Source organism: Osmerus mordax, chromosome 15 (genome assembly GCF_038355195.1).
Source record: "Osmerus mordax isolate fOsmMor3 chromosome 15, fOsmMor3.pri, whole genome shotgun sequence".
NCBI lineage: Eukaryota > Metazoa > Chordata > Actinopteri > Osmeriformes > Osmeridae > Osmerus > Osmerus mordax.
The window spans coordinates 454,855-479,569 of NC_090064.1; the positions used below are offsets into that span (position 1 = coordinate 454,855).

The 24,715-nt window shown below is 56.8% G+C and overlaps 31 non-coding genes across 31 annotated transcripts; all 31 read right to left on the reverse strand.

Moving 5' to 3' along the window:
• Nucleotides 1-291: 291 nt before the first annotated feature.
• Nucleotides 292-409, reverse strand: LOC136958391 (U5 spliceosomal RNA). The gene has a single exon (XR_010878652.1). It is a non-coding gene; the product is annotated as a U5 spliceosomal RNA (small nuclear RNA).
• Nucleotides 410-1,159: 750 nt separating this feature from the next.
• LOC136958184 (U2 spliceosomal RNA) lies at nt 1,160-1,350 on the reverse strand. Its single transcript, XR_010878462.1, has one exon. It is a non-coding gene; the product is annotated as a U2 spliceosomal RNA (small nuclear RNA).
• Nucleotides 1,351-1,754: 404 nt separating this feature from the next.
• On the reverse strand, nt 1,755-1,872 carry LOC136958392 (U5 spliceosomal RNA). Its single transcript, XR_010878653.1, has one exon. It is a non-coding gene; the product is annotated as a U5 spliceosomal RNA (small nuclear RNA).
• A 755-nt stretch (nt 1,873-2,627) lies between these two features.
• LOC136958186 (U2 spliceosomal RNA) lies at nt 2,628-2,818 on the reverse strand. Its single transcript, XR_010878464.1, has one exon. It is a non-coding gene; the product is annotated as a U2 spliceosomal RNA (small nuclear RNA).
• A 536-nt stretch (nt 2,819-3,354) lies between these two features.
• LOC136958393 (U5 spliceosomal RNA) lies at nt 3,355-3,472 on the reverse strand. Its single transcript, XR_010878654.1, has one exon. It is a non-coding gene; the product is annotated as a U5 spliceosomal RNA (small nuclear RNA).
• Nucleotides 3,473-4,224: 752 nt separating this feature from the next.
• Nucleotides 4,225-4,415, reverse strand: LOC136958187 (U2 spliceosomal RNA). The gene has a single exon (XR_010878465.1). It is a non-coding gene; the product is annotated as a U2 spliceosomal RNA (small nuclear RNA).
• Nucleotides 4,416-4,951: 536 nt separating this feature from the next.
• LOC136958394 (U5 spliceosomal RNA) lies at nt 4,952-5,069 on the reverse strand. Its single transcript, XR_010878655.1, has one exon. It is a non-coding gene; the product is annotated as a U5 spliceosomal RNA (small nuclear RNA).
• A 751-nt stretch (nt 5,070-5,820) lies between these two features.
• LOC136958188 (U2 spliceosomal RNA) lies at nt 5,821-6,011 on the reverse strand. The gene has a single exon (XR_010878466.1). It is a non-coding gene; the product is annotated as a U2 spliceosomal RNA (small nuclear RNA).
• Nucleotides 6,012-6,415: 404 nt separating this feature from the next.
• Nucleotides 6,416-6,533, reverse strand: LOC136958395 (U5 spliceosomal RNA). The gene has a single exon (XR_010878656.1). It is a non-coding gene; the product is annotated as a U5 spliceosomal RNA (small nuclear RNA).
• Nucleotides 6,534-7,289: 756 nt separating this feature from the next.
• LOC136958189 (U2 spliceosomal RNA) lies at nt 7,290-7,480 on the reverse strand. Its single transcript, XR_010878467.1, has one exon. It is a non-coding gene; the product is annotated as a U2 spliceosomal RNA (small nuclear RNA).
• A 536-nt stretch (nt 7,481-8,016) lies between these two features.
• On the reverse strand, nt 8,017-8,134 carry LOC136958396 (U5 spliceosomal RNA). The gene has a single exon (XR_010878657.1). It is a non-coding gene; the product is annotated as a U5 spliceosomal RNA (small nuclear RNA).
• Nucleotides 8,135-8,890: 756 nt separating this feature from the next.
• Nucleotides 8,891-9,081, reverse strand: LOC136958190 (U2 spliceosomal RNA). The gene has a single exon (XR_010878468.1). It is a non-coding gene; the product is annotated as a U2 spliceosomal RNA (small nuclear RNA).
• A 580-nt stretch (nt 9,082-9,661) lies between these two features.
• On the reverse strand, nt 9,662-9,779 carry LOC136958397 (U5 spliceosomal RNA). Its single transcript, XR_010878658.1, has one exon. It is a non-coding gene; the product is annotated as a U5 spliceosomal RNA (small nuclear RNA).
• Nucleotides 9,780-10,530: 751 nt separating this feature from the next.
• Nucleotides 10,531-10,721, reverse strand: LOC136958071 (U2 spliceosomal RNA). The gene has a single exon (XR_010878356.1). It is a non-coding gene; the product is annotated as a U2 spliceosomal RNA (small nuclear RNA).
• A 536-nt stretch (nt 10,722-11,257) lies between these two features.
• LOC136958398 (U5 spliceosomal RNA) lies at nt 11,258-11,375 on the reverse strand. Its single transcript, XR_010878659.1, has one exon. It is a non-coding gene; the product is annotated as a U5 spliceosomal RNA (small nuclear RNA).
• Nucleotides 11,376-12,130: 755 nt separating this feature from the next.
• LOC136958192 (U2 spliceosomal RNA) lies at nt 12,131-12,321 on the reverse strand. The gene has a single exon (XR_010878470.1). It is a non-coding gene; the product is annotated as a U2 spliceosomal RNA (small nuclear RNA).
• Nucleotides 12,322-12,901: 580 nt separating this feature from the next.
• LOC136958399 (U5 spliceosomal RNA) lies at nt 12,902-13,019 on the reverse strand. The gene has a single exon (XR_010878660.1). It is a non-coding gene; the product is annotated as a U5 spliceosomal RNA (small nuclear RNA).
• Nucleotides 13,020-13,770: 751 nt separating this feature from the next.
• LOC136958072 (U2 spliceosomal RNA) lies at nt 13,771-13,961 on the reverse strand. Its single transcript, XR_010878357.1, has one exon. It is a non-coding gene; the product is annotated as a U2 spliceosomal RNA (small nuclear RNA).
• A 536-nt stretch (nt 13,962-14,497) lies between these two features.
• Nucleotides 14,498-14,615, reverse strand: LOC136958401 (U5 spliceosomal RNA). Its single transcript, XR_010878662.1, has one exon. It is a non-coding gene; the product is annotated as a U5 spliceosomal RNA (small nuclear RNA).
• A 755-nt stretch (nt 14,616-15,370) lies between these two features.
• Nucleotides 15,371-15,561, reverse strand: LOC136958193 (U2 spliceosomal RNA). Its single transcript, XR_010878471.1, has one exon. It is a non-coding gene; the product is annotated as a U2 spliceosomal RNA (small nuclear RNA).
• Nucleotides 15,562-16,097: 536 nt separating this feature from the next.
• Nucleotides 16,098-16,215, reverse strand: LOC136958402 (U5 spliceosomal RNA). The gene has a single exon (XR_010878663.1). It is a non-coding gene; the product is annotated as a U5 spliceosomal RNA (small nuclear RNA).
• Nucleotides 16,216-16,974: 759 nt separating this feature from the next.
• LOC136958194 (U2 spliceosomal RNA) lies at nt 16,975-17,165 on the reverse strand. The gene has a single exon (XR_010878472.1). It is a non-coding gene; the product is annotated as a U2 spliceosomal RNA (small nuclear RNA).
• Nucleotides 17,166-17,701: 536 nt separating this feature from the next.
• LOC136958403 (U5 spliceosomal RNA) lies at nt 17,702-17,819 on the reverse strand. The gene has a single exon (XR_010878664.1). It is a non-coding gene; the product is annotated as a U5 spliceosomal RNA (small nuclear RNA).
• Nucleotides 17,820-18,570: 751 nt separating this feature from the next.
• Nucleotides 18,571-18,761, reverse strand: LOC136958195 (U2 spliceosomal RNA). Its single transcript, XR_010878473.1, has one exon. It is a non-coding gene; the product is annotated as a U2 spliceosomal RNA (small nuclear RNA).
• Nucleotides 18,762-19,341: 580 nt separating this feature from the next.
• Nucleotides 19,342-19,459, reverse strand: LOC136958404 (U5 spliceosomal RNA). Its single transcript, XR_010878665.1, has one exon. It is a non-coding gene; the product is annotated as a U5 spliceosomal RNA (small nuclear RNA).
• Nucleotides 19,460-20,216: 757 nt separating this feature from the next.
• LOC136958196 (U2 spliceosomal RNA) lies at nt 20,217-20,407 on the reverse strand. Its single transcript, XR_010878474.1, has one exon. It is a non-coding gene; the product is annotated as a U2 spliceosomal RNA (small nuclear RNA).
• A 580-nt stretch (nt 20,408-20,987) lies between these two features.
• Nucleotides 20,988-21,105, reverse strand: LOC136958405 (U5 spliceosomal RNA). The gene has a single exon (XR_010878666.1). It is a non-coding gene; the product is annotated as a U5 spliceosomal RNA (small nuclear RNA).
• A 755-nt stretch (nt 21,106-21,860) lies between these two features.
• On the reverse strand, nt 21,861-22,051 carry LOC136958197 (U2 spliceosomal RNA). Its single transcript, XR_010878475.1, has one exon. It is a non-coding gene; the product is annotated as a U2 spliceosomal RNA (small nuclear RNA).
• Nucleotides 22,052-22,455: 404 nt separating this feature from the next.
• On the reverse strand, nt 22,456-22,573 carry LOC136958406 (U5 spliceosomal RNA). Its single transcript, XR_010878667.1, has one exon. It is a non-coding gene; the product is annotated as a U5 spliceosomal RNA (small nuclear RNA).
• Nucleotides 22,574-23,330: 757 nt separating this feature from the next.
• LOC136958198 (U2 spliceosomal RNA) lies at nt 23,331-23,521 on the reverse strand. Its single transcript, XR_010878476.1, has one exon. It is a non-coding gene; the product is annotated as a U2 spliceosomal RNA (small nuclear RNA).
• Nucleotides 23,522-24,057: 536 nt separating this feature from the next.
• On the reverse strand, nt 24,058-24,175 carry LOC136958407 (U5 spliceosomal RNA). Its single transcript, XR_010878668.1, has one exon. It is a non-coding gene; the product is annotated as a U5 spliceosomal RNA (small nuclear RNA).
• Nucleotides 24,176-24,715: the final 540 nt, after the last annotated feature.

Consider the following 24,715-nt stretch of genomic DNA (forward strand, 5'->3'; position numbering starts at 1 on the left):
CCGCAGGACAAGCAGGGACGGAAGCGGAAAGCCGAGGCCAAAAGCCGCAGGACAAGCAGGGACGGAAGCGGAAAGCCGAGGCCAAAAGCCGCAGGACAAGCAGGGACGGAAGCGGAAAGCCGAGGCCAAAAGCCGCAGGACAAGCAGGGACGGAAGCGGAAAGCCGAGGAAAAGGCAACAGAATTGAAACAGCTACAGAAGAAGCAAAGACAAAACCTGCCTTACCCGCAGGCACGCACCTAACCCCAAAGCCAACCTCACCCTGCTTTTGTCACAAGTCCATCAGGCTCTGCCCTCCCTCGGGCAAAGCCTCCCAAAAATACCACGTTCCACTCGTCGGCGCTCCCCTCCACGGAAGTCTTTAGTAAAAGGCGAAAGGCTTGTGCGTGCTGAAGGGGAACCAGAGCGTCGATTTGAAACGACCCAAACGGCCTACCCCCAACCCCTCCGTTGGCCCTGACTCACCCGTCCGCGGGGGCGAACCGGGGAGAACCGGGGCGAACCGCATCCTTCTCGGGAAAAAAAAGGCGCGGAAACGCCACGGGCCGCAGAGGGGCTCGGCCCGCCCGCTTGGCTTTTCTTTCCTTACCGCACTTTCTCCATTTCATTGATGGCTTTTTCTCCATTAAGATCCGTACGTGTTTATCGTATGCGCCTTCCAGCCAGTCCACTCCGTGTTGGTGTCGACTGACACGGCGATAAAAAACTCATTCCGATTGCCTTCCAGTTTTTCACCTCGGCCCCGCTGAATGTCAGCCAGCTCTCTCTCTCTCTCTCTCTCTCTCTCTCTCTCTCTCTCTCTCTGTCACTCACTCACTCAGTCACTCACTCAGTCACTCACTCACTCAGTCACTCACTTTTTTTTTGTTTTTTTTTTTTTTTTATCTAAAAGGGCGGGAAAACGCCACCGGCCGACAGGGCTCCGCCCACACCCCCTTTTCACCCCGTTTTTTTGGTAGGGATCGCTTGTTCCGCTTTGTTGGGGCCCCCCCCCCCCCCTTTTGAGGGTTTTTTGACCCTCACCCCAAAAACCCTAGCCCTAACCTAAACCCCTCTCCCCCAAACCTCACTCATTCAGACATTCCCTCCTTCCCTCCCTCCTTCCTTCCTTCCCTCCCTCCCTCCCTCCCTCACTAGCTTTTCTCTTTGACACGCTTAGAAAGATTGCACCCTTCCCGGAGACGCTGCAATACCGGGGCGATGCGCGGAGCGGACGGAGCGAGCCCCTGTTCCGACTCCCTGTTGCAAAAATCCGTTTAATATGTTGTCCTCGCATGGAGGACATATCAGATATTAAACTGATAAGAACAGATACTACACTTGATCTGAGCCAAAAGGCCGAGAAGCGATGACCGCATTATCGGACGCCCCCGGCGCGCGGACCCTCCGTGCACCACCTGGGCCGCTCGGTCACCACACCGAGAACGGCCGAAACCACGGAAGCGGAAAGCCGAGGCCAAAAGCCGCAGGACAAGCAGGGACGGAAGCGGAAAGCCGAGGCCAAAAGCCGCAGGACAAGCAGGGACGGAAGCGGAAAGCCGAGGCCAAAAGCCGCAGGACAAGCAGGGACGGAAGCGGAAAGCCGAGGCCAAAAGCCGCAGGACAAGCAGGGACGGAAGCGGAAAGCCGAGGAAAAGGCAACAGAATTGAAACAGCTACAGAAGAAGCAAAGACAAAACCTGCCTTACCCGCAGGCACGCACCTAACCCCAAAGCCAACCTCACCCTGCTTTTGTCACAAGTCCATCAGGCTCTGCCCTCCCTCGGGCAAAGCCTCCCAAAAATACCACGTTCCACTCGTCGGCGCTCCCCTCCACGGAAGTCTTTAGTAAAAGGCGAAAGGCTTGTGCGTGCTGAAGGGGAACCAGAGCGTCGATTTGAAACGACCCAAACGGCCTACCCCCAACCCCTCCGTTGGCCCTGACTCACCCGTCCGCGGGGGCGAACCGGGGAGAACCGGGGCGAACCGCATCCTTCTCGGGAAAAAAAAGGCGCGGAAACGCCACGGGCCGCAGAGGGGCTCGGCCCGCCCGCTTGGCTTTTCTTTCCTTACCGCACTTTCTCCATTTCATTGATGGCTTTTTCTCCATTAAGATCCGTACGTGTTTATCGTATGCGCCTTCCAGCCAGTCCACTCCGTGTTGGTGTCGACTGACACGGCGATAAAAAACTCATTCCGATTGCCTTCCAGTTTTTCACCTCGGCCCCGCTGAATGTCAGCCAGCTCTCTCTCTCTCTCTCTCTCTCTCTCTCTCTCTCTCTCTCTCTCTCTGTCACTCACTCACTCAGTCACTCACTCAGTCACTCACTCACTCAGTCACTCACTTTTTTTTTGTTTTTTTTTTTTTTTTATCTAAAAGGGCGGGAAAACGCCACCGGCCGACAGGGCTCCGCCCACACCCCCTTTTCACCCCGTTTTTTTGGTAGGGATCGCTTGTTCCGCTTTGTTGGGGCCCCCCCCCCCCCCCTTTTGAGGGTTTTTTGACCCTCACCCCAAAAACCCTAGCCCTAACCTAAACCCCTCTCCCCCAAACCTCACTCATTCAGACATTCCCTCCTTCCCTCCCTCCTTCCTTCCTTCCCTCCCTCCCTCCCTCCCTCACTAGCTTTTCTCTTTGACACGCTTAGAAAGATTGCACCCTTCCCGGAGACGCTGCAATACCGGGGCGATGCGCGGAGCGGACGGAGCGAGCCCCTGTTCCGACTCCCTGTTGCAAAAATCCGTTTAATATGTTGTCCTCGCATGGAGGACATATCAGATATTAAACTGATAAGAACAGATACTACACTTGATCTGAGCCAAAAGGCCGAGAAGCGATGACCGCATTATCGGACGCCCCCGGCGCGCGGACCCTCCGTGCACCACCTGGGCCGCTCGGTCACCACACCGAGAACGGCCGAAACCACGGAAGCGGAAAGCCGAGGCCAAAAGCCGCAGGACAAGCAGGGACGGAAGCGGAAAGCCGAGGCCAAAAGCCGCAGGACAAGCAGGGACGGAAGCGGAAAGCCGAGGCCAAAAGCCGCAGGACAAGCAGGGACGGAAGCGGAAAGCCGAGGCCAAAAGCCGCAGGACAAGCAGGGACGGAAGCGGAAAGCCGAGGCCAAAAGCCGCAGGACAAGCAGGGACGGAAGCGGAAAGCCGAGGCCAAAAGCCGCAGGACAAGCAGGGACGGAAGCGGAAAGCCGAGGCCAAAAGCCGCAGGACAAGCAGGGACGGAAGCGGAAAGCCGAGGAAAAGGCAACAGAATTGAAACAGCTACAGAAGAAGCAAAGACAAAACCTGCCTTACCCGCAGGCACGCACCTAACCCCAAAGCCAACCTCACCCTGCTTTTGTCACAAGTCCATCAGGCTCTGCCCTCCCTCGGGCAAAGCCTCCCAAAAATACCACGTTCCACTCGTCGGCGCTCCCCTCCACGGAAGTCTTTAGTAAAAGGCGAAAGGCTTGTGCGTGCTGAAGGGGAACCAGAGCGTCGATTTGAAACGACCCAAACGGCCTACCCCCAACCCCTCCGTTGGCCCTGACTCACCCGTCCGCGGGGGCGAACCGGGGAGAACCGGGGCGAACCGCATCCTTCTCGGGAAAAAAAAGGCGCGGAAACGCCACGGGCCGCAGAGGGGCTCGGCCCGCCCGCTTGGCTTTTCTTTCCTTACCGCACTTTCTCCATTTCATTGATGGCTTTTTCTCCATTAAGATCCGTACGTGTTTATCGTATGCGCCTTCCAGCCAGTCCACTCCGTGTTGGTGTCGACTGACACGGCGATAAAAAACTCATTCCGATTGCCTTCCAGTTTTTCACCTCGGCCCCGCTGAATGTCAGCCAGCTCTCTCTCTCTCTCTCTCTCTCTCTCTCTCTCTCTCTCTCTCTCTGTCACTCACTCACTCAGTCACTCACTCAGTCACTCACTCACTCAGTCACTCACTTTTTTTTTGTTTTTTTTTTTTTTTTATCTAAAAGGGCGGGAAAACGCCACCGGCCGACAGGGCTCCGCCCACACCCCCTTTTCACCCCGTTTTTTTGGTAGGGATCGCTTGTTCCGCTTTGTTGGGGCCCCCCCCCCCCCCTTTTGAGGGTTTTTTGACCCTCACCCCAAAAACCCTAGCCCTAACCTAAACCCCTCTCCCCCAAACCTCACTCATTCAGACATTCCCTCCTTCCCTCCCTCCTTCCTTCCTTCCCTCCCTCCCTCCCTCCCTCACTAGCTTTTCTCTTTGACACGCTTAGAAAGATTGCACCCTTCCCGGAGACGCTGCAATACCGGGGCGATGCGCGGAGCGGACGGAGCGAGCCCCTGTTCCGACTCCCTGTTGCAAAAATCCGTTTAATATGTTGTCCTCGCATGGAGGACATATCAGATATTAAACTGATAAGAACAGATACTACACTTGATCTGAGCCAAAAGGCCGAGAAGCGATGACCGCATTATCGGACGCCCCCGGCGCGCGGACCCTCCGTGCACCACCTGGGCCGCTCGGTCACCACACCGAGAACGGCCGAAACCACGGAAGCGGAAAGCCGAGGCCAAAAGCCGCAGGACAAGCAGGGACGGAAGCGGAAAGCCGAGGCCAAAAGCCGCAGGACAAGCAGGGACGGAAGCGGAAAGCCGAGGCCAAAAGCCGCAGGACAAGCAGGGACGGAAGCGGAAAGCCGAGGCCAAAAGCCGCAGGACAAGCAGGGACGGAAGCGGAAAGCCGAGGCCAAAAGCCGCAGGACAAGCAGGGACGGAAGCGGAAAGCCGAGGCCAAAAGCCGCAGGACAAGCAGGGACGGAAGCGGAAAGCCGAGGCCAAAAGCCGCAGGACAAGCAGGGACGGAAGCGGAAAGCCGAGGAAAAGGCAACAGAATTGAAACAGCTACAGAAGAAGCAAAGACAAAACCTGCCTTACCCGCAGGCACGCACCTAACCCCAAAGCCAACCTCACCCTGCTTTTGTCACAAGTCCATCAGGCTCTGCCCTCCCTCGGGCAAAGCCTCCCAAAAATACCACGTTCCACTCGTCGGCGCTCCCCTCCACGGAAGTCTTTAGTAAAAGGCGAAAGGCTTGTGCGTGCTGAAGGGGAACCAGAGCGTCGATTTGAAACGACCCAAACGGCCTACCCCCAACCCCTCCGTTGGCCCTGACTCACCCGTCCGCGGGGGCGAACCGGGGAGAACCGGGGCGAACCGCATCCTTCTCGGGAAAAAAAAGGCGCGGAAACGCCACGGGCCGCAGAGGGGCTCGGCCCGCCCGCTTGGCTTTTCTTTCCTTACCGCACTTTCTCCATTTCATTGATGGCTTTTTCTCCATTAAGATCCGTACGTGTTTATCGTATGCGCCTTCCAGCCAGTCCACTCCGTGTTGGTGTCGACTGACACGGCGATAAAAAACTCATTCCGATTGCCTTCCAGTTTTTCACCTCGGCCCCGCTGAATGTCAGCCAGCTCTCTCTCTCTCTCTCTCTCTCTCTCTCTCTCTCTCTCTCTCTGTCACTCACTCACTCAGTCACTCACTCAGTCACTCACTCACTCAGTCACTCACTTTTTTTTTTTTTTTTTTTTTTTTTTTATCTAAAAGGGCGGGAAAACGCCACCGGCCGACAGGGCTCCGCCCACACCCCCTTTTCACCCCGTTTTTTTGGTAGGGATCGCTTGTTCCGCTTTGTTGGGGCCCCCCCCCCCCCCTTTTGAGGGTTTTTTGACCCTCACCCCAAAAACCCTAGCCCTAACCTAAACCCCTCTCCCCCAAACCTCACTCATTCAGACATTCCCTCCTTCCCTCCCTCCTTCCTTCCTTCCCTCCCTCCCTCCCTCCCTCACTAGCTTTTCTCTTTGACACGCTTAGAAAGATTGCACCCTTCCCGGAGACGCTGCAATACCGGGGCGATGCGCGGAGCGGACGGAGCGAGCCCCTGTTCCGACTCCCTGTTGCAAAAATCCGTTTAATATGTTGTCCTCGCATGGAGGACATATCAGATATTAAACTGATAAGAACAGATACTACACTTGATCTGAGCCAAAAGGCCGAGAAGCGATGACCGCATTATCGGACGCCCCCGGCGCGCGGACCCTCCGTGCACCACCTGGGCCGCTCGGTCACCACACCGAGAACGGCCGAAACCACGGAAGCGGAAAGCCGAGGCCAAAAGCCGCAGGACAAGCAGGGACGGAAGCGGAAAGCCGAGGCCAAAAGCCGCAGGACAAGCAGGGACGGAAGCGGAAAGCCGAGGCCAAAAGCCGCAGGACAAGCAGGGACGGAAGCGGAAAGCCGAGGCCAAAAGCCGCAGGACAAGCAGGGACGGAAGCGGAAAGCCGAGGAAAAGGCAACAGAATTGAAACAGCTACAGAAGAAGCAAAGACAAAACCTGCCTTACCCGCAGGCACGCACCTAACCCCAAAGCCAACCTCACCCTGCTTTTGTCACAAGTCCATCAGGCTCTGCCCTCCCTCGGGCAAAGCCTCCCAAAAATACCACGTTCCACTCGTCGGCGCTCCCCTCCACGGAAGTCTTTAGTAAAAGGCGAAAGGCTTGTGCGTGCTGAAGGGGAACCAGAGCGTCGATTTGAAACGACCCAAACGGCCTACCCCCAACCCCTCCGTTGGCCCTGACTCACCCGTCCGCGGGGGCGAACCGGGGAGAACCGGGGCGAACCGCATCCTTCTCGGGAAAAAAAAGGCGCGGAAACGCCACGGGCCGCAGAGGGGCTCGGCCCGCCCGCTTGGCTTTTCTTTCCTTACCGCACTTTCTCCATTTCATTGATGGCTTTTTCTCCATTAAGATCCGTACGTGTTTATCGTATGCGCCTTCCAGCCAGTCCACTCCGTGTTGGTGTCGACTGACACGGCGATAAAAAACTCATTCCGATTGCCTTCCAGTTTTTCACCTCGGCCCCGCTGAATGTCAGCCAGCTCTCTCTCTCTCTCTCTCTCTCTCTCTCTCTCTCTCTCTCTCTCTCTCTGTCACTCACTCACTCAGTCACTCACTCAGTCACTCACTCACTCAGTCACTCACTTTTTTTTTGTTTTTTTTTTTTTTTTATCTAAAAGGGCGGGAAAACGCCACCGGCCGACAGGGCTCCGCCCACACCCCCTTTTCACCCCGTTTTTTTGGTAGGGATCGCTTGTTCCGCTTTGTTGGGGCCCCCCCCCCCCCCTTTTGAGGGTTTTTTGACCCTCACCCCAAAAACCCTAGCCCTAACCTAAACCCCTCTCCCCCAAACCTCACTCATTCAGACATTCCCTCCTTCCCTCCCTCCTTCCTTCCTTCCCTCCCTCCCTCCCTCCCTCACTAGCTTTTCTCTTTGACACGCTTAGAAAGATTGCACCCTTCCCGGAGACGCTGCAATACCGGGGCGATGCGCGGAGCGGACGGAGCGAGCCCCTGTTCCGACTCCCTGTTGCAAAAATCCGTTTAATATGTTGTCCTCGCATGGAGGACATATCAGATATTAAACTGATAAGAACAGATACTACACTTGATCTGAGCCAAAAGGCCGAGAAGCGATGACCGCATTATCGGACGCCCCCGGCGCGCGGACCCTCCGTGCACCACCTGGGCCGCTCGGTCACCACACCGAGAACGGCCGAAACCACGGAAGCGGAAAGCCGAGGCCAAAAGCCGCAGGACAAGCAGGGACGGAAGCGGAAAGCCGAGGCCAAAAGCCGCAGGACAAGCAGGGACGGAAGCGGAAAGCCGAGGCCAAAAGCCGCAGGACAAGCAGGGACGGAAGCGGAAAGCCGAGGCCAAAAGCCGCAGGACAAGCAGGGACGGAAGCGGAAAGCCGAGGCCAAAAGCCGCAGGACAAGCAGGGACGGAAGCGGAAAGCCGAGGCCAAAAGCCGCAGGACAAGCAGGGACGGAAGCGGAAAGCCGAGGCCAAAAGCCGCAGGACAAGCAGGGACGGAAGCGGAAAGCCGAGGAAAAGGCAACAGAATTGAAACAGCTACAGAAGAAGCAAAGACAAAACCTGCCTTACCCGCAGGCACGCACCTAACCCCAAAGCCAACCTCACCCTGCTTTTGTCACAAGTCCATCAGGCTCTGCCCTCCCTCGGGCAAAGCCTCCCAAAAATACCACGTTCCACTCGTCGGCGCTCCCCTCCACGGAAGTCTTTAGTAAAAGGCGAAAGGCTTGTGCGTGCTGAAGGGGAACCAGAGCGTCGATTTGAAACGACCCAAACGGCCTACCCCCAACCCCTCCGTTGGCCCTGACTCACCCGTCCGCGGGGGCGAACCGGGGAGAACCGGGGCGAACCGCATCCTTCTCGGGAAAAAAAAGGCGCGGAAACGCCACGGGCCGCAGAGGGGCTCGGCCCGCCCGCTTGGCTTTTCTTTCCTTACCGCACTTTCTCCATTTCATTGATGGCTTTTTCTCCATTAAGATCCGTACGTGTTTATCGTATGCGCCTTCCAGCCAGTCCACTCCGTGTTGGTGTCGACTGACACGGCGATAAAAAACTCATTCCGATTGCCTTCCAGTTTTTCACCTCGGCCCCGCTGAATGTCAGCCAGCTCTCTCTCTCTCTCTCTCTCTCTCTCTCTCTCTCTCTCTCTCTCTCTCTGTCACTCACTCACTCAGTCACTCACTCAGTCACTCACTCACTCAGTCACTCACTTTTTTTTTGTTTTTTTTTTTTTTTTATCTAAAAGGGCGGGAAAACGCCACCGGCCGACAGGGCTCCGCCCACACCCCCTTTTCACCCCGTTTTTTTGGTAGGGATCGCTTGTTCCGCTTTGTTGGGGCCCCCCCCCCCCCCTTTTGAGGGTTTTTTGACCCTCACCCCAAAAACCCTAGCCCTAACCTAAACCCCTCTCCCCCAAACCTCACTCATTCAGACATTCCCTCCTTCCCTCCCTCCTTCCTTCCTTCCCTCCCTCCCTCCCTCCCTCACTAGCTTTTCTCTTTGACACGCTTAGAAAGATTGCACCCTTCCCGGAGACGCTGCAATACCGGGGCGATGCGCGGAGCGGACGGAGCGAGCCCCTGTTCCGACTCCCTGTTGCAAAAATCCGTTTAATATGTTGTCCTCGCATGGAGGACATATCAGATATTAAACTGATAAGAACAGATACTACACTTGATCTGAGCCAAAAGGCCGAGAAGCGATGACCGCATTATCGGACGCCCCCGGCGCGCGGACCCTCCGTGCACCACCTGGGCCGCTCGGTCACCACACCGAGAACGGCCGAAACCACGGAAGCGGAAAGCCGAGGCCAAAAGCCGCAGGACAAGCAGGGACGGAAGCGGAAAGCCGAGGCCAAAAGCCGCAGGACAAGCAGGGACGGAAGCGGAAAGCCGAGGCCAAAAGCCGCAGGACAAGCAGGGACGGAAGCGGAAAGCCGAGGCCAAAAGCCGCAGGACAAGCAGGGACGGAAGCGGAAAGCCGAGGCCAAAAGCCGCAGGACAAGCAGGGACGGAAGCGGAAAGCCGAGGCCAAAAGCCGCAGGACAAGCAGGGACGGAAGCGGAAAGCCGAGGCCAAAAGCCGCAGGACAAGCAGGGACGGAAGCGGAAAGCCGAGGCCAAAAGCCGCAGGACAAGCAGGGACGGAAGCGGAAAGCCGAGGAAAAGGCAACAGAATTGAAACAGCTACAGAAGAAGCAAAGACAAAACCTGCCTTACCCGCAGGCACGCACCTAACCCCAAAGCCAACCTCACCCTGCTTTTGTCACAAGTCCATCAGGCTCTGCCCTCCCTCGGGCAAAGCCTCCCAAAAATACCACGTTCCACTCGTCGGCGCTCCCCTCCACGGAAGTCTTTAGTAAAAGGCGAAAGGCTTGTGCGTGCTGAAGGGGAACCAGAGCGTCGATTTGAAACGACCCAAACGGCCTACCCCCAACCCCTCCGTTGGCCCTGACTCACCCGTCCGCGGGGGCGAACCGGGGAGAACCGGGGCGAACCGCATCCTTCTCGGGAAAAAAAAGGCGCGGAAACGCCACGGGCCGCAGAGGGGCTCGGCCCGCCCGCTTGGCTTTTCTTTCCTTACCGCACTTTCTCCATTTCATTGATGGCTTTTTCTCCATTAAGATCCGTACGTGTTTATCGTATGCGCCTTCCAGCCAGTCCACTCCGTGTTGGTGTCGACTGACACGGCGATAAAAAACTCATTCCGATTGCCTTCCAGTTTTTCACCTCGGCCCCGCTGAATGTCAGCCAGCTCTCTCTCTCTCTCTCTCTCTCTCTCTCTCTCTCTCTCTCTCTGTCACTCACTCACTCAGTCACTCACTCAGTCACTCACTCACTCAGTCACTCACTTTTTTTTTGTTTTTTTTTTTTTTTTATCTAAAAGGGCGGGAAAACGCCACCGGCCGACAGGGCTCCGCCCACACCCCCTTTTCACCCCGTTTTTTTGGTAGGGATCGCTTGTTCCGCTTTGTTGGGGCCCCCCCCCCCCCCCTTTTGAGGGTTTTTTGACCCTCACCCCAAAAACCCTAGCCCTAACCTAAACCCCTCTCCCCCAAACCTCACTCATTCAGACATTCCCTCCTTCCCTCCCTCCTTCCTTCCTTCCCTCCCTCCCTCCCTCCCTCACTAGCTTTTCTCTTTGACACGCTTAGAAAGATTGCACCCTTCCCGGAGACGCTGCAATACCGGGGCGATGCGCGGAGCGGACGGAGCGAGCCCCTGTTCCGACTCCCTGTTGCAAAAATCCGTTTAATATGTTGTCCTCGCATGGAGGACATATCAGATATTAAACTGATAAGAACAGATACTACACTTGATCTTAGCCAAAAGGCCGAGAAGCGATGACCGCATTATCGGACGCCCCCGGCGCGCGGACCCTCCGTGCACCACCTGGGCCGCTCGGTCACCACACCGAGAACGGCCGAAACCACGGAAGCGGAAAGCCGAGGCCAAAAGCCGCAGGACAAGCAGGGACGGAAGCGGAAAGCCGAGGCCAAAAGCCGCAGGACAAGCAGGGACGGAAGCGGAAAGCCGAGGCCAAAAGCCGCAGGACAAGCAGGGACGGAAGCGGAAAGCCGAGGCCAAAAGCCGCAGGACAAGCAGGGACGGAAGCGGAAAGCCGAGGCCAAAAGCCGCAGGACAAGCAGGGACGGAAGCGGAAAGCCGAGGCCAAAAGCCGCAGGACAAGCAGGGACGGAAGCGGAAAGCCGAGGCCAAAAGCCGCAGGACAAGCAGGGACGGAAGCGGAAAGCCGAGGAAAAGGCAACAGAATTGAAACAGCTACAGAAGAAGCAAAGACAAAACCTGCCTTACCCGCAGGCACGCACCTAACCCCAAAGCCAACCTCACCCTGCTTTTGTCACAAGTCCATCAGGCTCTGCCCTCCCTCGGGCAAAGCCTCCCAAAAATACCACGTTCCACTCGTCGGCGCTCCCCTCCACGGAAGTCTTTAGTAAAAGGCGAAAGGCTTGTGCGTGCTGAAGGGGAACCAGAGCGTCGATTTGAAACGACCCAAACGGCCTACCCCCAACCCCTCCGTTGGCCCTGACTCACCCGTCCGCGGGGGCGAACCGGGGAGAACCGGGGCGAACCGCATCCTTCTCGGGAAAAAAAAGGCGCGGAAACGCCACGGGCCGCAGAGGGGCTCGGCCCGCCCGCTTGGCTTTTCTTTCCTTACCGCACTTTCTCCATTTCATTGATGGCTTTTTCTCCATTAAGATCCGTACGTGTTTATCGTATGCGCCTTCCAGCCAGTCCACTCCGTGTTGGTGTCGACTGACACGGCGATAAAAAACTCATTCCGATTGCCTTCCAGTTTTTCACCTCGGCCCCGCTGAATGTCAGCCAGCTCTCTCTCTCTCTCTCTCTCTCTCTCTCTCTCTCTCTCTCTCTCTCTGTCACTCACTCACTCAGTCACTCACTCAGTCACTCACTCACTCAGTCACTCACTTTTTTTTTGTTTTTTTTTTTTTTTTATCTAAAAGGGCGGGAAAACGCCACCGGCCGACAGGGCTCCGCCCACACCCCCTTTTCACCCCGTTTTTTTGGTAGGGATCGCTTGTTCCGCTTTGTTGGGGCCCCCCCCCCCCCCCTTTTGAGGGTTTTTTGACCCTCACCCCAAAAACCCTAGCCCTAACCTAAACCCCTCTCCCCCAAACCTCACTCATTCAGACATTCCCTCCTTCCCTCCCTCCTTCCTTCCTTCCCTCCCTCCCTCCCTCCCTCACTAGCTTTTCTCTTTGACACGCTTAGAAAGATTGCACCCTTCCCGGAGACGCTGCAATACCGGGGCGATGCGCGGAGCGGACGGAGCGAGCCCCTGTTCCGACTCCCTGTTGCAAAAATCCGTTTAATATGTTGTCCTCGCATGGAGGACATATCAGATATTAAACTGATAAGAACAGATACTACACTTGATCTGAGCCAAAAGGCCGAGAAGCGATGACCGCATTATCGGACGCCCCCGGCGCGCGGACCCTCCGTGCACCACCTGGGCCGCTCGGTCACCACACCGAGAACGGCCGAAACCACGGAAGCGGAAAGCCGAGGCCAAAAGCCGCAGGACAAGCAGGGACGGAAGCGGAAAGCCGAGGCCAAAAGCCGCAGGACAAGCAGGGACGGAAGCGGAAAGCCGAGGCCAAAAGCCGCAGGACAAGCAGGGACGGAAGCGGAAAGCCGAGGCCAAAAGCCGCAGGACAAGCAGGGACGGAAGCGGAAAGCCGAGGCCAAAAGCCGCAGGACAAGCAGGGACGGAAGCGGAAAGCCGAGGCCAAAAGCCGCAGGACAAGCAGGGACGGAAGCGGAAAGCCGAGGCCAAAAGCCGCAGGACAAGCAGGGACGGAAGCGGAAAGCCGAGGCCAAAAGCCGCAGGACAAGCAGGGACGGAAGCGGAAAGCCGAGGAAAAGGCAACAGAATTGAAACAGCTACAGAAGAAGCAAAGACAAAACCTGCCTTACCCGCAGGCACGCACCTAACCCCAAAGCCAACCTCACCCTGCTTTTGTCACAAGTCCATCAGGCTCTGCCCTCCCTCGGGCAAAGCCTCCCAAAAATACCACGTTCCACTCGTCGGCGCTCCCCTCCACGGAAGTCTTTAGTAAAAGGCGAAAGGCTTGTGCGTGCTGAAGGGGAACCAGAGCGTCGATTTGAAACGACCCAAACGGCCTACCCCCAACCCCTCCGTTGGCCCTGACTCACCCGTCCGCGGGGGCGAACCGGGGAGAACCGGGGCGAACCGCATCCTTCTCGGGAAAAAAAAGGCGCGGAAACGCCACGGGCCGCAGAGGGGCTCGGCCCGCCCGCTTGGCTTTTCTTTCCTTACCGCACTTTCTCCATTTCATTGATGGCTTTTTCTCCATTAAGATCCGTACGTGTTTATCGTATGCGCCTTCCAGCCAGTCCACTCCGTGTTGGTGTCGACTGACACGGCGATAAAAAACTCATTCCGATTGCCTTCCAGTTTTTCACCTCGGCCCCGCTGAATGTCAGCCAGCTCTCTCTCTCTCTCTCTCTCTCTCTCTCTCTCTCTCTCTCTCTGTCACTCACTCACTCAGTCACTCACTCAGTCACTCACTCACTCAGTCACTCACTTTTTTTTTGTTTTTTTTTTTTTTTTATCTAAAAGGGCGGGAAAACGCCACCGGCCGACAGGGCTCCGCCCACACCCCCTTTTCACCCCGTTTTTTTGGTAGGGATCGCTTGTTCCGCTTTGTTGGGGCCCCCCCCCCCCCCCTTTTGAGGGTTTTTTGACCCTCACCCCAAAAACCCTAGCCCTAACCTAAACCCCTCTCCCCCAAACCTCACTCATTCAGACATTCCCTCCTTCCCTCCCTCCTTCCTTCCTTCCCTCCCTCCCTCCCTCCCTCACTAGCTTTTCTCTTTGACACGCTTAGAAAGATTGCACCCTTCCCGGAGACGCTGCAATACCGGGGCGATGCGCGGAGCGGACGGAGCGAGCCCCTGTTCCGACTCCCTGTTGCAAAAATCCGTTTAATATGTTGTCCTCGCATGGAGGACATATCAGATATTAAACTGATAAGAACAGATACTACACTTGATCTTAGCCAAAAGGCCGAGAAGCGATGACCGCATTATCGGACGCCCCCGGCGCGCGGACCCTCCGTGCACCACCTGGGCCGCTCGGTCACCACACCGAGAACGGCCGAAACCACGGAAGCGGAAAGCCGAGGCCAAAAGCCGCAGGACAAGCAGGGACGGAAGCGGAAAGCCGAGGCCAAAAGCCGCAGGACAAGCAGGGACGGAAGCGGAAAGCCGAGGCCAAAAGCCGCAGGACAAGCAGGGACGGAAGCGGAAAGCCGAGGCCAAAAGCCGCAGGACAAGCAGGGACGGAAGCGGAAAGCCGAGGCCAAAAGCCGCAGGACAAGCAGGGACGGAAGCGGAAAGCCGAGGCCAAAAGCCGCAGGACAAGCAGGGACGGAAGCGGAAAGCCGAGGCCAAAAGCCGCAGGACAAGCAGGGACGGAAGCGGAAAGCCGAGGAAAAGGCAACAGAATTGAAACAGCTACAGAAGAAGCAAAGACAAAACCTGCCTTACCCGCAGGCACGCACCTAACCCCAAAGCCAACCTCACCCTGCTTTTGTCACAAGTCCATCAGGCTCTGCCCTCCCTCGGGCAAAGCCTCCCAAAAATACCACGTTCCACTCGTCGGCGCTCCCCTCCACGGAAGTCTTTAGTAAAAGGCGAAAGGCTTGTGCGTGCTGAAGGGGAACCAGAGCGTCGATTTGAAACGACCCAAACGGCCTACCCCCAACCCCTCCGTTGGCCCTGACTCACCCGTCCGCGGGGGCGAACCGGGGAGAACCGGGGCGAACCGCATCCTTCTCGGGAAAAAAAAGGCGCGGAAACGCCACGGGCCGCAGAGGGGCTCGGCCCGCCCGCTTGGCTTTTCTTTCCTTACCGCACTTTCTCCATTTCATTGATGGCTTTTTCTCCATTAAGATCCGTACGTGTTTATCGTATGCGCCTTCCAGCCAGTCCACTCCGTGTTGGTGTCGACTGACACGGCGATAAAAAACTCATTCCGATTGCCTTCCAGTTTTTCACCTCGGCCCCGCTGAATGTCAGCCAGCTCTCTCTCTCTCTCTCTCTCTCTCTCTCTCTCTCTCTCTCTCTCTCTGTCACTCACTCACTCAGTCACTCACTCAGTCACTCACTCACTCAGTCACTCACTTTTTTTTTGTTTTTTTTTTTTTTTTATCTAAAAGGGCGGGAAAACGCCACCGGCCGACAGGGCTCCGCCCACACCCCCTTTTCACCCCGTTTTTTTGGTAGGGATCGCTTGTTCCGCTTTGTTGGGGCCCCCCCCCCCCCCCTTTTGAGGGTTTTTTGACCCTCACCCCAAAAACCCTAGCCCTAACCTAAACCCCTCTCCCCCAAACCTCACTCATTCAGACATTCCCTCCTTCCCTCCCTCCTTCCTTCCTTCCCTCCCTCCCTCCCTCCCTCACTAGCTTTTCTCTTTGACACGCTTAGAAAGATTGCACCCTTCCCGGAGACGCTGCAATACCGGGGCGATGCGCGGAGCGGACGGAGCGAGCCCCTGTTCCGACTCCCTGTTGCAAAAATCCGTTTAATATGTTGTCCTCGCATGGAGGACATATCAGATATTAAACTGATAAGAACAGATACTACACTTGATCTGAGCCAAAAGGCCGAGAAGCGATGACCGCATTATCGGACGCCCCCGGCGCGCGGACCCTCCGTGCACCACCTGGGCCGCTCGGTCACCACACCGAGAACGGCCGAAACCACGGAAGCGGAAAGCCGAGGCCAAAAGCCGCAGGACAAGCAGGGACGGAAGCGGAAAGCCGAGGCCAAAAGCCGCAGGACAAGCAGGGACGGAAGCGGAAAGCCGAGGCCAAAAGCCGCAGGACAAGCAGGGACGGAAGCGGAAAGCCGAGGCCAAAAGCCGCAGGACAAGCAGGGACGGAAGCGGAAAGCCGAGGCCAAAAGCCGCAGGACAAGCAGGGACGGAAGCGGAAAGCCGAGGCCAAAAGCCGCAGGACAAGCAGGGACGGAAGCGGAAAGCCGAGGCCAAAAGCCGCAGGACAAGCAGGGACGGAAGCGGAAAGCCGAGGAAAAGGCAACAGAATTGAAACAGCTACAGAAGAAGCAAAGACAAAACCTGCCTTACCCGCAGGCACGCACCTAACCCCAAAGCCAACCTCACCCTGCTTTTGTCACAAGTCCATCAGGCTCTGCCCTCCCTCGGGCAAAGCCTCCCAAAAATACCACGTTCCACTCGTCGGCGCTCCCCTCCACGGAAGTCTTTAGTAAAAGGCGAAAGGCTTGTGCGTGCTGAAGGGGAACCAGAGCGTCGATTTGAAACGACCCAAACGGCCTACCCCCAACCCCTCCGTTGGCCCTGACTCACCCGTCCGCGGGGGCGAACCGGGGAGAACCGGGGCGAACCGCATCCTTCTCGGGAAAAAAAAGGCGCGGAAACGCCACGGGCCGCAGAGGGGCTCGGCCCGCCCGCTTGGCTTTTCTTTCCTTACCGCACTTTCTCCATTTCATTGATGGCTTTTTCTCCATTAAGATCCGTACGTGTTTATCGTATGCGCCTTCCAGCCAGTCCACTCCGTGTTGGTGTCGACTGACACGGCGATAAAAAACTCATTCCGATTGCCTTCCAGTTTTTCACCTCGGCCCCGCTGAATGTCAGCCAGCTCTCTCTCTCTCTCTCTCTCTCTCTCTCTCTCTCTCTCTCTCTCTCTCTCTGTCACTCACTCACTCAGTCACTCACTCAGTCACTCACTCACTCAGTCACTCACTTTTTTTTTGTTTTTTTTTTTTTTTTATCTAAAAGGGCGGGAAAACGCCACCGGCCGACAGGGCTCCGCCCACACCCCCTTTGCACCCCGTTTTTTTGGTAGGGATCGCTTGTTCCGCTTTGTTGGGGCCCCCCCCCCCCCCCTTTTGAGGGTTTTTTGACCCTCACCCCAAAAACCCTAGCCCTAACCTAAACCCCTCTCCCCCAAACCTCACTCATTCAGACATTCCCTCCTTCCCTCCCTCCTTCCTTCCTTCCCTCCCTCCCTCCCTCCCTCACTAGCTTTTCTCTTTGACACGCTTAGAAAGATTGCACCCTTCCCGGAGACGCTGCAATACCGGGGCGATGCGCGGAGCGGACGGAGCGAGCCCCTGTTCCGACTCCCTGTTGCAAAAATCCGTTTAATATGTTGTCCTCGCATGGAGGACATATCAGATATTAAACTGATAAGAACAGATACTACACTTGATCTGAGCCAAAAGGCCGAGAAGCGATGACCGCATTATCGGACGCCCCCGGCGCGCGGACCCTCCGTGCACCACCTGGGCCGCTCGGTCACCACACCGAGAACGGCCGAAACCACGGAAGCGGAAAGCCGAGGCCAAAAGCCGCAGGACAAGCAGGGACGGAAGCGGAAAGCCGAGGCCAAAAGCCGCAGGACAAGCAGGGACGGAAGCGGAAAGCCGAGGCCAAAAGCCGCAGGACAAGCAGGGACGGAAGCGGAAAGCCGAGGCCAAAAGCCGCAGGACAAGCAGGGACGGAAGCGGAAAGCCGAGGCCAAAAGCCGCAGGACAAGCAGGGACGGAAGCGGAAAGCCGAGGCCAAAAGCCGCAGGACAAGCAGGGACGGAAGCGGAAAGCCGAGGCCAAAAGCCGCAGGACAAGCAGGGACGGAAGCGGAAAGCCGAGGAAAAGGCAACAGAATTGAAACAGCTACAGAAGAAGCAAAGACAAAACCTGCCTTACCCGCAGGCACGCACCTAACCCCAAAGCCAACCTCACCCTGCTTTTGTCACAAGTCCATCAGGCTCTGCCCTCCCTCGGGCAAAGCCTCCCAAAAATACCACGTTCCACTCGTCGGCGCTCCCCTCCACGGAAGTCTTTAGTAAAAGGCGAAAGGCTTGTGCGTGCTGAAGGGGAACCAGAGCGTCGATTTGAAACGACCCAAACGGCCTACCCCCAACCCCTCCGTTGGCCCTGACTCACCCGTCCGCGGGGGCGAACCGGGGAGAACCGGGGCGAACCGCATCCTTCTCGGGAAAAAAAAGGCGCGGAAACGCCACGGGCCGCAGAGGGGCTCGGCCCGCCCGCTTGGCTTTTCTTTCCTTACCGCACTTTCTCCATTTCATTGATGGCTTTTTCTCCATTAAGATCCGTACGTGTTTATCGTATGCGCCTTCCAGCCAGTCCACTCCGTGTTGGTGTCGACTGACACGGCGATAAAAAACTCATTCCGATTGCCTTCCAGTTTTTCACCTCGGCCCCGCTGAATGTCAGCCAGCTCTCTCTCTCTCTCTCTCTCTCTCTCTCTCTCTCTCTCTCTCTGTCACTCACTCACTCAGTCACTCACTCAGTCACTCACTCACTCAGTCACTCACTTTTTTTTTGTTTTTTTTTTTTTTTTATCTAAAAGGGCGGGAAAACGCCACCGGCCGACAGGGCTCCGCCCACACCCCCTTTTCACCCCGTTTTTTTGGTAGGGATCGCTTGTTCCGCTTTGTTGGGGCCCCCCCCCCCCCCCTTTTGAGGGTTTTTTGACCCTCACCCCAAAAACCCTAGCCCTAACCTAAACCCCTCTCCCCCAAACCTCACTCATTCAGACATTCCCTCCTTCCCTCCCTCCTTCCTTCCTTCCCTCCCTCCCTCCCTCCCTCACTAGCTTTTCTCTTTGACACGCTTAGAAAGATTGCACCCTTCCCGGAGACGCTGCAATACCGGGGCGATGCGCGGAGCGGACGGAGCGAGCCCCTGTTCCGACTCCCTGTTGCAAAAATCCGTTTAATATGTTGTCCTCGCATGGAGGACATATCAGATATTAAACTGATAAGAACAGATACTACACTTGATCTGAGCCAAAAGGCCGAGAAGCGATGACCGCATTATCGGACGCCCCCGGCGCGCGGACCCTCCGTGCACCACCTGGGCCGCTCGGTCACCACACCGAGAACGGCCGAAACCACGGAAGCGGAAAGCCGAGGCCAAAAGCCGCAGGACAAGCAGGGACGGAAGCGGAAAGCCGAGGCCAAAAGCCGCAGGACAAGCAGGGACGGAAGCGGAAAGCCGAGGCCAAAAGCCGCAGGACAAGCAGGGACGGAAGCGGAAAGCCGAGGCCAAAAGCCGCAGGACAAGCAGGGACGGAAGCGGAAAGCCGAGGCCAAAAGCCGCAGGACAAGCAGGGACGGAAGCGGAAAGCCGAGGCCAAAAGCCGCAGGACAAGCAGGGACGGAAGCGGAAAGCCGAGGCCAAAAGCCGCAGGACAAGCAGGGACGGAAGCGGAAAGCCGAGGCCAAAAGCCGCAGGACAAGCAGGGACGGAAGCGGAAAGCCGAGGAAAAGGCAACAGAATTGAAACAGCTACAGAAGAAGCAAAGACAAAACCTGCCTTACCCGCAGGCACGCACCTAACCCCAAAGCCAACCTCACCCTGCTTTTGTCACAAGTCCATCAGGCTCTGCCCTCCCTCGGGCAAAGCCTCCCAAAAATACCACGTTCCACTCGTCGGCGCTCCCCTCCACGGAAGTCTTTAGTAAAAGGCGAAAGGCTTGTGCGTGCTGAAGGGGAACCAGAGCGTCGATTTGAAACGACCCAAACGGCCTACCCCCAACCCCTCCGTTGGCCCTGACTCACCCGTCCGCGGGGGCGAACCGGGGAGAACCGGGGCGAACCGCATCCTTCTCGGGAAAAAAAAGGCGCGGAAACGCCACGGGCCGCAGAGGGGCTCGGCCCGCCCGCTTGGCTTTTCTTTCCTTACCGCACTTTCTCCATTTCATTGATGGCTTTTTCTCCATTAAGATCCGTACGTGTTTATCGTATGCGCCTTCCAGCCAGTCCACTCCGTGTTGGTGTCGACTGACACGGCGATAAAAAACTCATTCCGATTGCCTTCCAGTTTTTCACCTCGGCCCCGCTGAATGTCAGCCAGCTCTCTCTCTCTCTCTCTCTCTCTCTCTCTCTCTCTCTCTCTCTCTCTCTGTCACTCACTCACTCAGTCACTCACTCAGTCACTCACTCACTCAGTCACTCACTTTTTTTTTGTTTTTTTTTTTTTTTTATCTAAAAGGGCGGGAAAACGCCACCGGCCGACAGGGCTCCGCCCACACCCCCTTTTCACCCCGTTTTTTTGGTAGGGATCGCTTGTTCCGCTTTGTTGGGGCCCCCCCCCCCCCCCTTTTGAGGGTTTTTTGACCCTCACCCCAAAAACCCTAGCCCTAACCTAAACCCCTCTCCCCCAAACCTCACTCATTCAGACATTCCCTCCTTCCCTCCCTCCTTCCTTCCTTCCCTCCCTCCCTCCCTCCCTCACTAGCTTTTCTCTTTGACACGCTTAGAAAGATTGCACCCTTCCCGGAGACGCTGCAATACCGGGGCGATGCGCGGAGCGGACGGAGCGAGCCCCTGTTCCGACTCCCTGTTGCAAAAATCCGTTTAATATGTTGTCCTCGCATGGAGGACATATCAGATATTAAACTGATAAGAACAGATACTACACTTGATCTGAGCCAAAAGGCCGAGAAGCGATGACCGCATTATCGGACGCCCCCGGCGCGCGGACCCTCCGTGCACCACCTGGGCCGCTCGGTCACCACACCGAGAACGGCCGAAACCACGGAAGCGGAAAGCCGAGGCCAAAAGCCGCAGGACAAGCAGGGACGGAAGCGGAAAGCCGAGGCCAAAAGCCGCAGGACAAGCAGGGACGGAAGCGGAAAGCCGAGGCCAAAAGCCGCAGGACAAGCAGGGACGGAAGCGGAAAGCCGAGGCCAAAAGCCGCAGGACAAGCAGGGACGGAAGCGGAAAGCCGAGGCCAAAAGCCGCAGGACAAGCAGGGACGGAAGCGGAAAGCCGAGGCCAAAAGCCGCAGGACAAGCAGGGACGGAAGCGGAAAGCCGAGGCCAAAAGCCGCAGGACAAGCAGGGACGGAAGCGGAAAGCCGAGGCCAAAAGCCGCAGGACAAGCAGGGACGGAAGCGGAAAGCCGAGGAAAAGGCAACAGAATTGAAACAGCTACAGAAGAAGCAAAGACAAAACCTGCCTTACCCGCAGGCACGCACCTAACCCCAAAGCCAACCTCACCCTGCTTTTGTCACAAGTCCATCAGGCTCTGCCCTCCCTCGGGCAAAGCCTCCCAAAAATACCACGTTCCACTCGTCGGCGCTCCCCTCCACGGAAGTCTTTAGTAAAAGGCGAAAGGCTTGTGCGTGCTGAAGGGGAACCAGAGCGTCGATTTGAAACGACCCAAACGGCCTACCCCCAACCCCTCCGTTGGCCCTGACTCACCCGTCCGCGGGGGCGAACCGGGGAGAACCGGGGCGAACCGCATCCTTCTCGGGAAAAAAAAGGCGCGGAAACGCCACGGGCCGCAGAGGGGCTCGGCCCGCCCGCTTGGCTTTTCTTTCCTTACCGCACTTTCTCCATTTCATTGATGGCTTTTTCTCCATTAAGATCCGTACGTGTTTATCGTATGCGCCTTCCAGCCAGTCCACTCCGTGTTGGTGTCGACTGACACGGCGATAAAAAACTCATTCCGATTGCCTTCCAGTTTTTCACCTCGGCCCCGCTGAATGTCAGCCAGCTCTCTCTCTCTCTCTCTCTCTCTCTCTCTCTCTCTCTCTCTCTCTCTGTCACTCACTCACTCAGTCACTCACTCAGTCACTCACTCACTCAGTCACTCACTTTTTTTTTGTTTTTTTTTTTTTTTTATCTAAAAGGGCGGGAAAACGCCACCGGCCGACAGGGCTCCGCCCACACCCCCTTTTCACCCCGTTTTTTTGGTAGGGATCGCTTGTTCCGCTTTGTTGGGGGCCCCCCCCCCCCCCTTTTGAGGGTTTTTTGACCCTCACCCCAAAAACCCTAGCCCTAACCTAAACCCCTCTCCCCCAAACCTCACTCATTCAGACATTCCCTCCTTCCCTCCCTCCTTCCTTCCTTCCCTCCCTCCCTCCCTCCCTCACTAGCTTTTCTCTTTGACACGCTTAGAAAGATTGCACCCTTCCCGGAGACGCTGCAATACCGGGGCGATGCGCGGAGCGGACGGAGCGAGCCCCTGTTCCGACTCCCTGTTGCAAAAATCCGTTTAATATGTTGTCCTCGCATGGAGGACATATCAGATATTAAACTGATAAGAACAGATACTACACTTGATCTGAGCCAAAAGGCCGAGAAGCGATGACCGCATTATCGGACGCCCCCGGCGCGCGGACCCTCCGTGCACCACCTGGGCCGCTCGGTCACCACACCGAGAACGGCCGAAACCACGGAAGCGGAAAGCCGAGGCCAAAAGCCGCAGGACAAGCAGGGACGGAAGCGGAAAGCCGAGGCCAAAAGCCGCAGGACAAGCAGGGACGGAAGCGGAAAGCCGAGGCCAAAAGCCGCAGGACAAGCAGGGACGGAAGCGGAAAGCCGAGGCCAAAAGCCGCAGGACAAGCAGGGACGGAAGCGGAAAGCCGAGGAAAAGGCAACAGAATTGAAACAGCTACAGAAGAAGCAAAGACAAAACCTGCCTTACCCGCAGGCACGCACCTAACCCCAAAGCCAACCTCACCCTGCTTTTGTCACAAGTCCATCAGGCTCTGCCCTCCCTCGGGCAAAGCCTCCCAAAAATACCACGTTCCACTCGTCGGCGCTCCCCTCCACGGAAGTCTTTAGTAAAAGGCGAAAGGCTTGTGCGTGCTGAAGGGGAACCAGAGCGTCGATTTGAAACGACCCAAACGGCCTACCCCCAACCCCTCCGTTGGCCCTGACTCACCCGTCCGCGGGGGCGAACCGGGGAGAACCGGGGCGAACCGCATCCTTCTCGGGAAAAAAAAGGCGCGGAAACGCCACGGGCCGCAGAGGGGCTCGGCCCGCCCGCTTGGCTTTTCTTTCCTTACCGCACTTTCTCCATTTCATTGATGGCTTTTTCTCCATTAAGATCCGTACGTGTTTATCGTATGCGCCTTCCAGCCAGTCCACTCCGTGTTGGTGTCGACTGACACGGCGATAAAAAACTCATTCCGATTGCCTTCCAGTTTTTCACCTCGGCCCCGCTGAATGTCAGCCAGCTCTCTCTCTCTCTCTCTCTCTCTCTCTCTCTCTCTCTCTCTCTCTCTCTGTCACTCACTCACTCAGTCACTCACTCAGTCACTCACTCACTCAGTCACTCACTTTTTTTTTGTTTTTTTTTTTTTTTTATCTAAAAGGGCGGGAAAACGCCACCGGCCGACAGGGCTCCGCCCACACCCCCTTTTCACCCCGTTTTTTTGGTAGGGATCGCTTGTTCCGCTTTGTTGGGGCCCCCCCCCCCCCCCTTTTGAGGGTTTTTTGACCCTCACCCCAAAAACCCTAGCCCTAACCTAAACCCCTCTCCCCCAAACCTCACTCATTCAGACATTCCCTCCTTCCCTCCCTCCTTCCTTCCTTCCCTCCCTCCCTCCCTCCCTCACTAGCTTTTCTCTTTGACACGCTTAGAAAGATTGCACCCTTCCCGGAGACGCTGCAATACCGGGGCGATGCGCGGAGCGGACGGAGCGAGCCCCTGTTCCGACTCCCTGTTGCAAAAATCCGTTTAATATGTTGTCCTCGCATGGAGGACATATCAGATATTAAACTGATAAGAACAGATACTACACTTGATCTGAGCCAAAAGGCCGAGAAGCGATGACCGCATTATCGGACGCCCCCGGCGCGCGGACCCTCCGTGCACCACCTGGGCCGCTCGGTCACCACACCGAGAACGGCCGAAACCACGGAAGCGGAAAGCCGAGGCCAAAAGCCGCAGGACAAGCAGGGACGGAAGCGGAAAGCCGAGGCCAAAAGCCGCAGGACAAGCAGGGACGGAAGCGGAAAGCCGAGGCCAAAAGCCGCAGGACAAGCAGGGACGGAAGCGGAAAGCCGAGGCCAAAAGCCGCAGGACAAGCAGGGACGGAAGCGGAAAGCCGAGGCCAAAAGCCGCAGGACAAGCAGGGACGGAAGCGGAAAGCCGAGGCCAAAAGCCGCAGGACAAGCAGGGACGGAAGCGGAAAGCCGAGGCCAAAAGCCGCAGGACAAGCAGGGACGGAAGCGGAAAGCCGAGGAAAAGGCAACAGAATTGAAACAGCTACAGAAGAAGCAAAGACAAAACCTGCCTTACCCGCAGGCACGCACCTAACCCCAAAGCCAACCTCACCCTGCTTTTGTCACAAGTCCATCAGGCTCTGCCCTCCCTCGGGCAAAGCCTCCCAAAAATACCACGTTCCACTCGTCGGCGCTCCCCTCCACGGAAGTCTTTAGTAAAAGGCGAAAGGCTTGTGCGTGCTGAAGGGGAACCAGAGCGTCGATTTGAAACGACCCAAACGGCCTACCCCCAACCCCTCCGTTGGCCCTGACTCACCCGTCCGCGGGGGCGAACCGGGGAGAACCGGGGCGAACCGCATCCTTCTCGGGAAAAAAAAGGCGCGGAAACGCCACGGGCCGCAGAGGGGCTCGGCCCGCCCGCTTGGCTTTTCTTTCCTTACCGCACTTTCTCCATTTCATTGATGGCTTTTTCTCCATTAAGATCCGTACGTGTTTATCGTATGCGCCTTCCAGCCAGTCCACTCCGTGTTGGTGTCGACTGACACGGCGATAAAAAACTCATTCCGATTGCCTTCCAGTTTTTCACCTCGGCCCCGCTGAATGTCAGCCAGCTCTCTCTCTCTCTCTCTCTCTCTCTCTCTCTCTCTCTCTCTCTCTCTCTGTCACTCACTCACTCAGTCACTCACTCAGTCACTCACTCACTCAGTCACTCACTTTTTTTTTGTTTTTTTTGTTTTTTTTTTTTTTTATCTAAAAGGGCGGGAAAACGCCACCGGCCGACAGGGCTCCGCCCACACCCC